This window comes from Ylistrum balloti, unplaced genomic scaffold, assembly GCF_031769215.1.
Source record: "Ylistrum balloti isolate Yb309-2 unplaced genomic scaffold, AGI_CSIRO_Ybal_v1 Utg370078, whole genome shotgun sequence".
NCBI classification, from domain to species: Eukaryota; Metazoa; Mollusca; class Bivalvia; order Pectinida; family Pectinidae; genus Ylistrum; species Ylistrum balloti.
In genome coordinates this window covers 1,021,061-1,032,428 of record NW_026782116.1, presented here as the reverse complement: position 1 = coordinate 1,032,428, position 11,368 = coordinate 1,021,061, and positions in this window count along the sequence as shown.

The window sequence follows — 11,368 nt, the reverse complement described above, 5'->3', positions numbered from 1 at the left end:
TTGGACTGGTGTAGTGATGTTAATATTGGTATACTAATACTATACTTCCTGTAGTCTAAATGAGACCCATTCATTTTTCAGTAAAAAAAATTCTGTTGACCAGTCCGTATTTTCTTTTGTTTATGCAAGAATCTCATTTGAATGTAAGAATTACATTTGCTCATTTCATTACAGTAATAATTACCATAACTTTAGTATGCATATCTCCCACTAATTCCCATTCATTTGTATATGATATAAACGAAAAAGAGAGACCCCATAACCCCCGTAGGGAGCCCCTCTACCTGCCCGTAATACCTACTCACGACCTGAAACACGTCCTTCTTTATCCAAGGTGTTGGGCTGAGCAGACGTGTTACACCTGTGTGCCGATTCTCAACGTTTACAGGGCGGTATTCCCCATTCTGTTTGGAATTTTTGTTTATTTCAAAGCGGGTTTTACCGTTTTGTTTCTTTTCCCATTTGTTTGCTACGTTGGCCTGTTTATTTCGGCCTTCGTTTTTCTCCGCTCGTGTTCAGACACGCGACGGTGAATTTTCGTATTTTTTCGATTTTGGTTGCTTTTAATTACGTGTTTTTTCTGTTAATTTATATTCAGTTGATTCATGTTTTTTCTTACACTGGTGTTGCTTTACAGCAATTGATATAAGCTTTCGAATTTTTATTTCTTTTGCTGTTGCTTTAGTTCTGTGTAGCCGAGCGTCATGACCAGTACCGGTCTTCGCCGCGGTATCGTGAATGTGTGCGGTCACTTTTATAGTGAATCCGACCCCCGTTCCGCGTGTCCCCAATGCCGCACCTGCTCAGAGGAGACAACCTGTGACTCCTGTTTACTTGGTTCTCCCTCTGGCAGTGCGGCGGCTACCGTTAAACATCCTTACACTGGCCCGAAGAGTAAATTTTCCGGGGTAAGGGCAAGCGCAAGTCTACCTCTGGGTTGTCTAAGGATGTTGCCCACGGTGGCTCCTCCCTCCCAGCCTCGGTCTGGTTCTTTGGAGGAGCAGCCCCCTCGTAAGCCTTTTCAGAGTTTGCCTTCGGTTAGGGGTGTGTCCCAATCATTGGTAACTAACTCGTTTGATGCCTCCGGTGTACCGACAGTTTCTGGGTCTGGGGAGGGTCCATGTCCGGTTCCTGGGTTTGCCCCGCCTCCAGGCGTTGATGCACCACCCTGTAATCCTTTGGGTTTACATGTGGGGCCTCTGGTTAGCGAGTCTGGCGGATGGGACCACAGTCTTCCTGCCCAACCGGTCTTTCGTCGCCCGGTTCCGGTCACTCTGTGACTGGTACGGGTTTATCGGTGTCCGGGAACCCGGGTTCTACGCCGGGTTTTGGATTGGCTGATCACATGGGTTTCCGGGACAACTATACCAGTGGTTTGGGGACTCCATATCCCAGCAGTGACGGTTCCAACCCGTACATGCCTGGGTCAGCTTCCGGTGGAAGTGGCGGTTTTCCTTCGGCCATTGGTCAGGGTTTCCAGCCCCAGGCTAAGGCAGGCCAGTGTGGTCAACCCTGGGATTACTTCCTACCATAAGGTCCATCTTCCTACCCTCAAGGGTTTGCATTTGGTCCCTTTCCGTTCCCTCACTGGAACCCTTCGGGTTTGCTTTCCTAAAACCAGCAGAGATACGGTGGTTTGTTGTCGCCCCCTTCTTCCCAACAATCCTCCCGTTCGGAGGCCCATTCCGCCGGCACTAAGCGACACCGGGCTGGTAGTGCTTCCGTTTCTCGGGCGGTCCCCTCTGCTCCTTCAAAGGGCTTGGGGCGTCCAGATTCGCTGCATGCCCTAAGGCCAAAGTGGGTAAACGCCCTACTAAGCGTTCCCAACCGGAGTCCACTCAGCCCAGGCTGGAGGTGGCTCCGATGGCTACCTCTTCGGCACCGAAGGTATCCCTTCCCCAGGATGCGGATACCTCGGAGCCAATGGATTATGAGGGATCGGGCACGGCAGAGTGTTACGTTTTTGATCTGTTACCTGGGTGCTCTGAGGTTGATGACCTCCTATCAGAAATCTCATCTTCAGATGGTGCTCCTTCTGATGGTGAGCCCCAGTCGTCAGATGAGGCTGAGGATGAGGTGGTAGCTGTGGCTTCCCACCTCGTTTCGGGCATGCGTGCATTGCGCACTGATGTTGCCTTCATCATTGGCGAGAAGGATTACCCACCTCCTTCTGCGTCATCGGTCCCGGAGGCCACCACATTACTGAGTTCTGTGGTACCTCCTAAACCTGCTCAGCGCAGTGACAGGCGTGCGTCGTCGAGAAGAATTCTTCTACACGGGCTCCTGTGTTTCCTGGGTTGCAACTCGGGGTGACGGTTTGTCAGGCTTGGGACAGACCTCAGTTCCCCCAGTTACGATTCTAGCCGCTTCTAGTTGAATACTTTCTATCAAATTTGACTGGTTTGTCGTTATATTATCCCAGACGATACTGGCGTATTCTAGAACTGGCCTTATGAAAGAAAAGTACATAGTCTGCAAAGACTTTCTATTCACTTCAAATTTTAGTTTTCTCATAAGTCCTATTTTTGTACTAGCCTTTTTGATTATATTATCAACATGATCTGCCCAACCCGCCATTTTCAGATAGTTCAACGCCAAGATGTCTATGGGAGTTAACCTGCTGAAGAGGAAAATTGTTCATTAACAAAGGGGGATGGTGGGGTTAATTTTTTTCTTACTTATTATCATTGTTTCTGTTTTTGATGAGTTAAATTTAACAAGCCATAAATCAGACCAATCCTGAATTTTGGCAAGATTTTCATTAAGAATATTTGCACAGACATCTGGCACATCAACAACGAGATATAAAGACGTATCATCGGCAAATAGTTTAATAATTACATTAATATTGTCAACTATATCATTAATAAAAATTAGAAAGAGAAGCGGACCTAGAATCGAGCCCTGGGGAACACCAGCTTTAACTTCTGTCCATTCTGAAGATCTACCATTTTTAACCACTCGCTGTTTGCGATTTAATAAGTAATTTTCGAGCCATATAAGCAATTGACCGTTAATTCCAAAGTTAAACAGCTTACGTAATAGACCCCGGTGCCAAACTCTATCGAAGGCCTTGCTTATGTCACAAAAGACCATCCGTATTTTTTTCCCTCTATCAAGTGCGGAATAAATATCATTAGTTATAGATAATAACTGGTTGACAGTGGAATCACCTGACCAGAAACCAGACTGACATGGAGTTAACAGAGAATGATCAACAACGAAATTGTAAATATATTTAAAAACACATCTTTCCATCACCTTTCCAACGATGGATAAAAGTGAAATAGGACGATAGTTACTAAGTTGCGAACGGTCTCCTTTTTATGGTCAGGCGTATCGTTTGCCTGTTTCCATAACTGTGGGAACTAACCAAGAGAAATAGAAAGATTAAAGATTTTTCAAGAGGAACACTGATGATTCTAACTGCCTCTTTAAGTAAACGTGGATTAATCAGGTCAGGGCCAATAGCTCTAGAAGAATCAAGGACTGATATAACATATATAATATCCTGCAAGGAAATAATAATATTAGAAATTTCAAAATTATGATTCTTCATAATTGGGGGTAGTGCATTTGAGTCGTCTACTATTGACTGGGAATTAAAAAAACATTAAAAACACTAGCCTTATCAGCATCATCAGACAGAACTATGTTATTTTCCGATATAGGAGGAATAAAACATTTTTTGTCAGAGTTTGACATGAAACTGTTTACTATTTTCCACCACTGTTTAGAACTAAGATTTTTTTTACTGTCAAGATTTTTGCAAAGTTTCTCAAAATAATAGATTTTTGCCCATCTTACTGCATTTACACTTTTATTTCGAATTCGTTAAAAGTTTGACCAATCCGTGTCAAGCGCTGTACGCTTAGCTATACGGTGCAACTTTTTACGTTTACAAATCAGCTTCCGAATTTCATTAGACATCCACGGAGGGTTTTTAGATCTAACGGTTATCATTTTACTGAGAATACACTGTTTAGTGGCGTTAATAACAACACTGTTAAAGTTTTCTACACATTCATTGACATCGTTAATATCGATAATGTCGTCCCAGTTAATATTGTCGAGTTTTTGTCTATAAGAAATGTAGTCTCCTAAGTCAAACAACCAAATACTCCTTTTAAAGCTTACCGTTTTTGGTTTCTCAAGATTAAATGATGCATAAACCGGACAATGATACCTTAACGGCTGGTCAAGAAAGCTTTCACCAACGTAACAATTTCCAATCAATGACGAGTTGCTCGTATAGACTATATTTATTAGGGACGACGTTGTTTCAGTATAAAAAGTTGGTTCATTAACTAGCTGGGATAAGTTAAAATTTGTGAGTAATGCCCGTAAATCTATACTAGTATGGCTCTGAAGATCAACAAAAGAAAACTTCTTATGATCGAGTTCATTACTACTTTCATATAAACACGACGATTCAGAAGACAAGTCGGGATAAGACCCGGGTCCTGGATTAGTTTCAATTTCACCAGAAAATAGTAAAGATAATTCAGTAAAGACTAAGATACATAACATCACAAGAGAGAAAATACCAACACTCTACACTTCGATTGGGACGCGACTTTTTACCAACGTAACACGATTATATATATCGTGGGCATTAACATAAATTGTAACAAATACAGTTAAGAATAATATGTCAAGGGCAAGAGAATCATTTAAGTTGAAATACCCTTTGGCACGGGATGTGAGAGGATTGTAAAATAGACCAATCCGAGCACGGTAGAGACCAAGACAATCAGGCATTTATGTCACACCTATTCGTAGGTGCTGGAATTGTTTACGTGCTCGGATGGGACATACAAATACATAGTTTACTACTAAATGACGTTTAGATTTCCTTATCATAATACAGAACAGTTTTGATGGAAAAACCATTAAAGAATTAAAGACAAAGATAAAAGAACAGACACACAGGATAGCTGAGGAGAAAGGATAGGAGAAAGGATAGCTGTTCATACAGAGTTTTAATAAAGAGGTGATGACAGAGGTCAGCAGAATAATATTTTAAGTTAAGGTACATCATTTGAAACACTAATGATATATATATATATATATATATATATACTGTATTTGATTGATCAAGCTTATTACTTCACATGCTACCAGCGTAAGCAGATCGGACGGGCAACTCTTTATATGATAACAGATGGTAATATCTTCTTGACTCGTTATAATTGTGTTTAATAAGCGTTCAATCAAATACCGAGTAATTCAGTTATGCACTAAAACTAAATATTTAAAACAAGGTATATATGTATACGATACACGTTCTTTACACCAGAAGTAAGCTAATTTTGTAAAACACCGTGTCTGGCCGACCCAACCACTAGAACAGGCTAATCCATCTGTAGGTAGAGATAGGGTGTCAGACAGATGTTATCATACCAAAAATAGTAAGCTTTTCCAATTCATGCATAATTATTAATAGATAAGCCTAAATAAATGTTTTATATACAATTATCAGTACGAAGGTTCAGGACGATTTTCAAAGTATTAATATATACAAAAGTAAATAATTACAATGTAACATGAACAAATGTAGTTCCAGTATACCCAATGATATGGACTCGTCATGCAGACATGCATGCGTACTGAATATGTACATACGAAAAACAGTCATAGTATTTACATAATATGCAAATTACTCGCGGTCACCGTTCATTGGTTACCGACAGCCGAAGCGAATAGATGATGGTAGTTCATTGTAAAAATATTCTTCAAATAGAATTTTGAGTCGAACTTAATGGAGATAAACAAGATTAACGGATACTATTTAAAAAACTTAAGTTTAGGAAGCGGCATATTTTAACTTATGCTGAGAATTTCATAAGCGAAAATAGCTGGAATAAGGGTACAATAATCAAGTCATCGAGCAACTGGACATCTATGAGCTCTATTGGGTGTTGACGAGCTACAGTACATATGTGCTATAAAAACATCTTATCTGACCGACTCATCCAATAACATATATTGTTCCATCTGTATGTAGTGATAACTAGGGTGTCAGGCAAGTGACATCATACCATAAATCAATTACCAACGAGAAGAAAAAAATACAGGAAAATAATTAAGTTCACCAAAGAGATATAAGGATATCAATACAAAAGTAATATTAATTATGATGCACATGTAGTGATACCAATATACGCGCGGATAAAGATATGACATTGACCAACGGGTGTGCATGTGTACGCGCACCCATGTACCAAGAGCTATCAGGCAGTGTTTACATATGCAAATTTCTCGTGGTCATTGGCTAACGACCGATAGAACCTGACAACCGATTTATAGAACTATTCAGGTAAATACAGGTAATAGGTCGATTAAATGTAAAAAAAAAAATAGCAAAAGAAATAATTACCAAAACGTTACGTTCGATCATTAAAATTTTCAAAATCAACCAACTAAGCACTGGCCAAATCTGTACTGCATTACGTAATATGTATAGCTAGTAGGCTGATCTTATAAAAACACCTCACCTGACTGACCCAACCAACAACACGGACTATTCCATCTGGAATTTTCGATGGATAGGTGTCGGGCAGATGATACCTTACTAAAACACAACTTTCAGACAATGATAATATTGGAAGCCGAGTCTAAAATAAGGGGCTTATGATATATATGAATACTAAACTGACCTTCGAAGATTTCTTCCGTAATAAATTAGTCTAAGAATTGAGAAACTTCTTGTACCTGCACACGCGGTGACATGGAGTAGCCCAGTGAGTGAATGGGTACACATACATACACGTGAGCGGCAATGGAATACGGAGCAGTTCAAACTTGTTTACGTGCAATGCAAATTTATAGATATATTTACACGGAGACTCCTGAAAAGTGCGAGAAAAATAAGACCAGGTGTAAGGTTGCTGTTCTCATTTGAGATTCTAGAACCTGATATTACTTGCTCGGATTGACAAGGCAGATATTGGCAATGAAGAAGACACTTACACAGGATCTTATTTTCCTTGTTAATATTCAAGTTCTCCATGTAAATGTTTCTTTTGGTCACACTTTACCCTCATTTCATCGATTTTACATCTGATATTAGGTCTAGAGGACATGTCGATATATTCCTGCCCTTTTCCCTACTGATGTTACGAAAGGTCATGATGTTACGTAGAAGGTATTACGCCTAAACGACATAGACATGTGTCAATATGTTGTCAGGTAAAGAAAATAATTACCAGAAAAATACTTATGATTATTGACGCAGTTCTAGTATTCCGACTCCGATACTTTCTTGGCTAGTGGCAATAACAACCATTATCTAAGGTAAGATCTAGGTCTTTTGGAAATTGACTTGGGATGTACTTCCATTTAGTCAGTAAAGCTTACTTTACAGTGATAAAACGATATCATCTAGAAAGCTTTCTATTGACCAGTTTCGCTGAACCGTGCAAATCGTCACATTATCAGTCACACAGGTTCAATTAAGATACCGTCACGGTAAAATATTGATAACTACTGTTACAGCAACAAACAAAACGGAATGATAATTATAACTAATATTTATTTATTCATTAGCAAAGTATTTCCTAACACATGTATATTTACGGGAATATACGTTTACAAACCGATAACATCAGATTGACTAAAAAGTAGTAGAAGTCACAGAATATCTAATACATCGTGTCTCGTGTCTTATCCACCATTCTCAGCTAAAAGAACGCCTTCGCTCCCTTGTCATTAGTGCTCCCTTTTCGGAAAAACGTGGTCGGCGGTACAACTATACGATTGTGAACTATACTTCAGCATTTTTCGTGAAAAATGCGTTCAAATCAAAGTCGAATTATACGAAAGACGAAATCTTGATCGAGATTCTTATTGACAACATCTAAGTCTGTATCTATGGATCTTCCAAAAGGCTACTGGCATACCTATGGGAACTAACTGTGCCTCTATGTTGGTTGGCTTGTTTTGTTTTTTTCGGCGAATTTATCGAAGAGTTTAATAAAACAGGTCACAAAAACCTTGCAAAGTCGTTTAATTACGTACCATTTAGCCGGAAATTTTCGCGGGTATAATTTTTGGCGATTCTCACATAAATCAAGCAAGTTAACTTTTCACAAATTAAAATTTCGCGAGGTGGCTATAACTGGAAATCACGAGCTTTGTACGTACGTGTTTCCACGTGTTTGTTTACACTGACCTATGCTTATTTTATTGATTAATCTTTATCCACCTGTGAACTGATCTCATATTTCCAACTTACCAGCAGAAATCGATTGTAGAAATCATTCATTCGTTTCGGATCTTCTCTCCACTCAATAGCAGGTTTTTTGTTTCCGGTTAGTTTACGAACATCGTAAGATATAATAACGATGTATTTTAAATAACGTAAGTATTCTGTTTATACACATGATAAACCATATGAATGTATCATATACATGGTTCTTTGTTTCACACGTTTTAAATTGTTAAGATATGAATGAGAGGTGCTGACAGAGTGTCAACGTTTTATATCGCGGACAAAGATAAGGTTTTCGCGATCACAAAAATGACCCGCAAAATCGCAAAAATATCATCCTCGCGAAAATAACTTGCTATACGGCATTTTGTTTAGATAACAAGACATTTATTGATCACGACTATCGTACATTCCAAATAGAATTGGAAATCAAAGACACGACAGACTCTTCAATCCAAGTAGGTAATGTCATGTTCTTAACTGAGAATAAAGTATACGACACGGAACCAACAAGAAACTTAAAGAGCATCAAACGCGTTCAGCATCATAGTGCATAAAGAAATGAAATATATCTCCAGGAGATCACTATGCCGAAAACTGTCCGTGTTGTTTCATTGGTGGAGAATAGTCTGTCGTGTACTCTTTGATGATTTTATCCTCGTATGAAAAAAAACAAGTCAGCCAACAATAATTCAGCCTGGTTTGAAAATAAAAAGTTTGCCAACAGTCGTGCACAGTTAGATTCCATAGATATGCCAATAGTATGTTGCCAACCAGAAACTCGATTAATTTTTTTATTTTGTTTTTATGAATTTGTCCTATGTATATTTCTTTTTTTGATTCGGACTTAATTGGGTTTTTATTTTTTGTTTTTTTCCCCCGTTTTTTGTCTTTTTTACCATAACGCTTCAGTATGGTCACACCCATATATTTGTACCGTCCTTCATCATTCTTGGAAATTAAAGCTCTAATGTCAAGTGAACAAATGCGTTCTTTCACTTTTTATATTTGAACATACATTGATTCACTGGCAAATATCAACAAACCAACGATCATATATAAGGCTTTAAATAACCTGTACAATGTATCTTATCAGACATGGTCAGTTTTTTCACTTCAGGCAGACATTATTTAACGCCCAAATAACCCTCGTATTGGACGCAGTAAACATGTCCAAGAAGTATTGCGTATTTGCTCACTGGTGCTTTTAAATGTTTGAAAAAGGAACAAGAGACAACAGATTTCAATTCAATTTGATCAAGCAACTCGGTGACCCACGTATTCCTCGTATAGAACTATTAAAATGTAGTGACAATCGAACTTACTGACCATCCGCCCATCACAAATACTGACATGACCAATTTCATGGTCAAATGACCCTTGTTTCGGATCTAGTACACAAGCACCTACACACGCTACCAGCCGATTACGAGTGCGTTTGTAAGGTTTTGGGTAAAAGGTTGGCGACAGAAGATTTTGTTTCGATAGTTTAATCAAGCAATTTGCTGATGTAGATACCTTATCACTATTGTTTACATAGGGAATTTGGTTAAGTTTAGCATGAGAGCATTTACCGAACCTGAACGTATGCCTGGAGAACATACAGTATCTACTTTTAGCGGATTCAGTGTTTGATTGCTATTGTATAACTATAATTTCAGTGAGCTCAAGCTCGTTAAAATTCATGAATTTCTGCACATTGCCCGAGTAGTCTTCATTTTTACTGTTCGCTTACGTTTAAAGCATTAAAGCTTTTCTAAGTCTTTATTACATTTTAAATTATTTTTAAAATGTACAAGTTAAAGTTCAAGCGACATTGTAGGACCCTTGGAACCCGTCACTGAGAGAGGCAACCGTTATCTCCTCGCAGTCGTCGATATCCTGAAGCAGTCGCTCTACGCGGAATCGAGACAGAACGTGTGGCAGAGGCTTTAGTCGAGTAGGTGTACCATCTGAGATGTTAACGGACCAGGGTGCCCAATTTACTTCAGAGTTGCTATAGGAGGTGAGCAGACTTCTATCCATCAAACAACGACTACGCCTTATCACCCAATGTGCAATGGGTTGGTCGAGAGGTTCAATGGCACGTTAAAGCTGATGTTTAGGCACATGAGTACTGAGAGACCGAAGGACTGGGATCGTTTCATCAACGCATGCTGTTTTCATACAGAGAGGTGCCTCAGGGAAGCCTTGGGTTTTGCCAATTTGAGATGTTATATGGGCGAACAGTTCGGGGACCTATGATGATCCTACGAGAGCTGTGGACTTCCCAAATGATGACTTTAGGACGACATACCAGTTCGTCATGGATTTACGGGAGAAGCTGGAGAAGACCTGTGAGATTGCTATGGACAATCTTCGAGAGGCGAAGACATGACAGAGGAAGCAGTTCAACAAACGGGCTAGGCAACGAGATTTAAAATCAGGAGTTAAGGTGCTGGTACTACTACCGACCAAGGCAAACAAGTTACTACTTCAGTGGAGTGGACTGTATGATGTTGTTGGGAAGGTGGAACCTACCGATTACAGAGTCAACCGAGATGGCAAGGTAACGGTTCTTCATATAAATTTGTTGAGGAAGTACGTGGAACCAGATCAAGGAAGTGACTTAGGGGGATTGTTAGCTTGCGTGATGACAGCTGTGGACGATAGTGACCAGGGAGATGGCTGTGATATTAACAGGAACTTGGAAGCTTTACCAGGTGATAGGGGGAAGGAAACTCTTGATGATGTTGGCGTGTGTCAGGATATCACAGAGGATCAAGGAAGAGATGTGCGAAGCCTCATGGAGAAGTTTGAGGCCGTACTGACAGATGTTCCAGGGATCACCAACCTGATTGAGCATGAGATCCATACCACTACATCGGATCCAGTACGGGCGAAATCCTATCGTTTATCCTACACTACAAAGGAGGTCATCAACGAAAAGTTGAAAAGAGTTGGAAAGATGCTAGTAATGAATGTCATAGAGCCTTCAACTTCACCTTATTCATCACCAGTAGTGATGGTAAAGAAGAAGGACGGATCGAACAGGTTCTGTATCGATTTTCAGGGACTCAATCGTGTCAACATATTTGATGCGGAACCAATGCCTAACACAGAGGACATTTTTGCGCGTCTTGGGAACGCCAAATACTTCTCGAAATTGGACCTCAG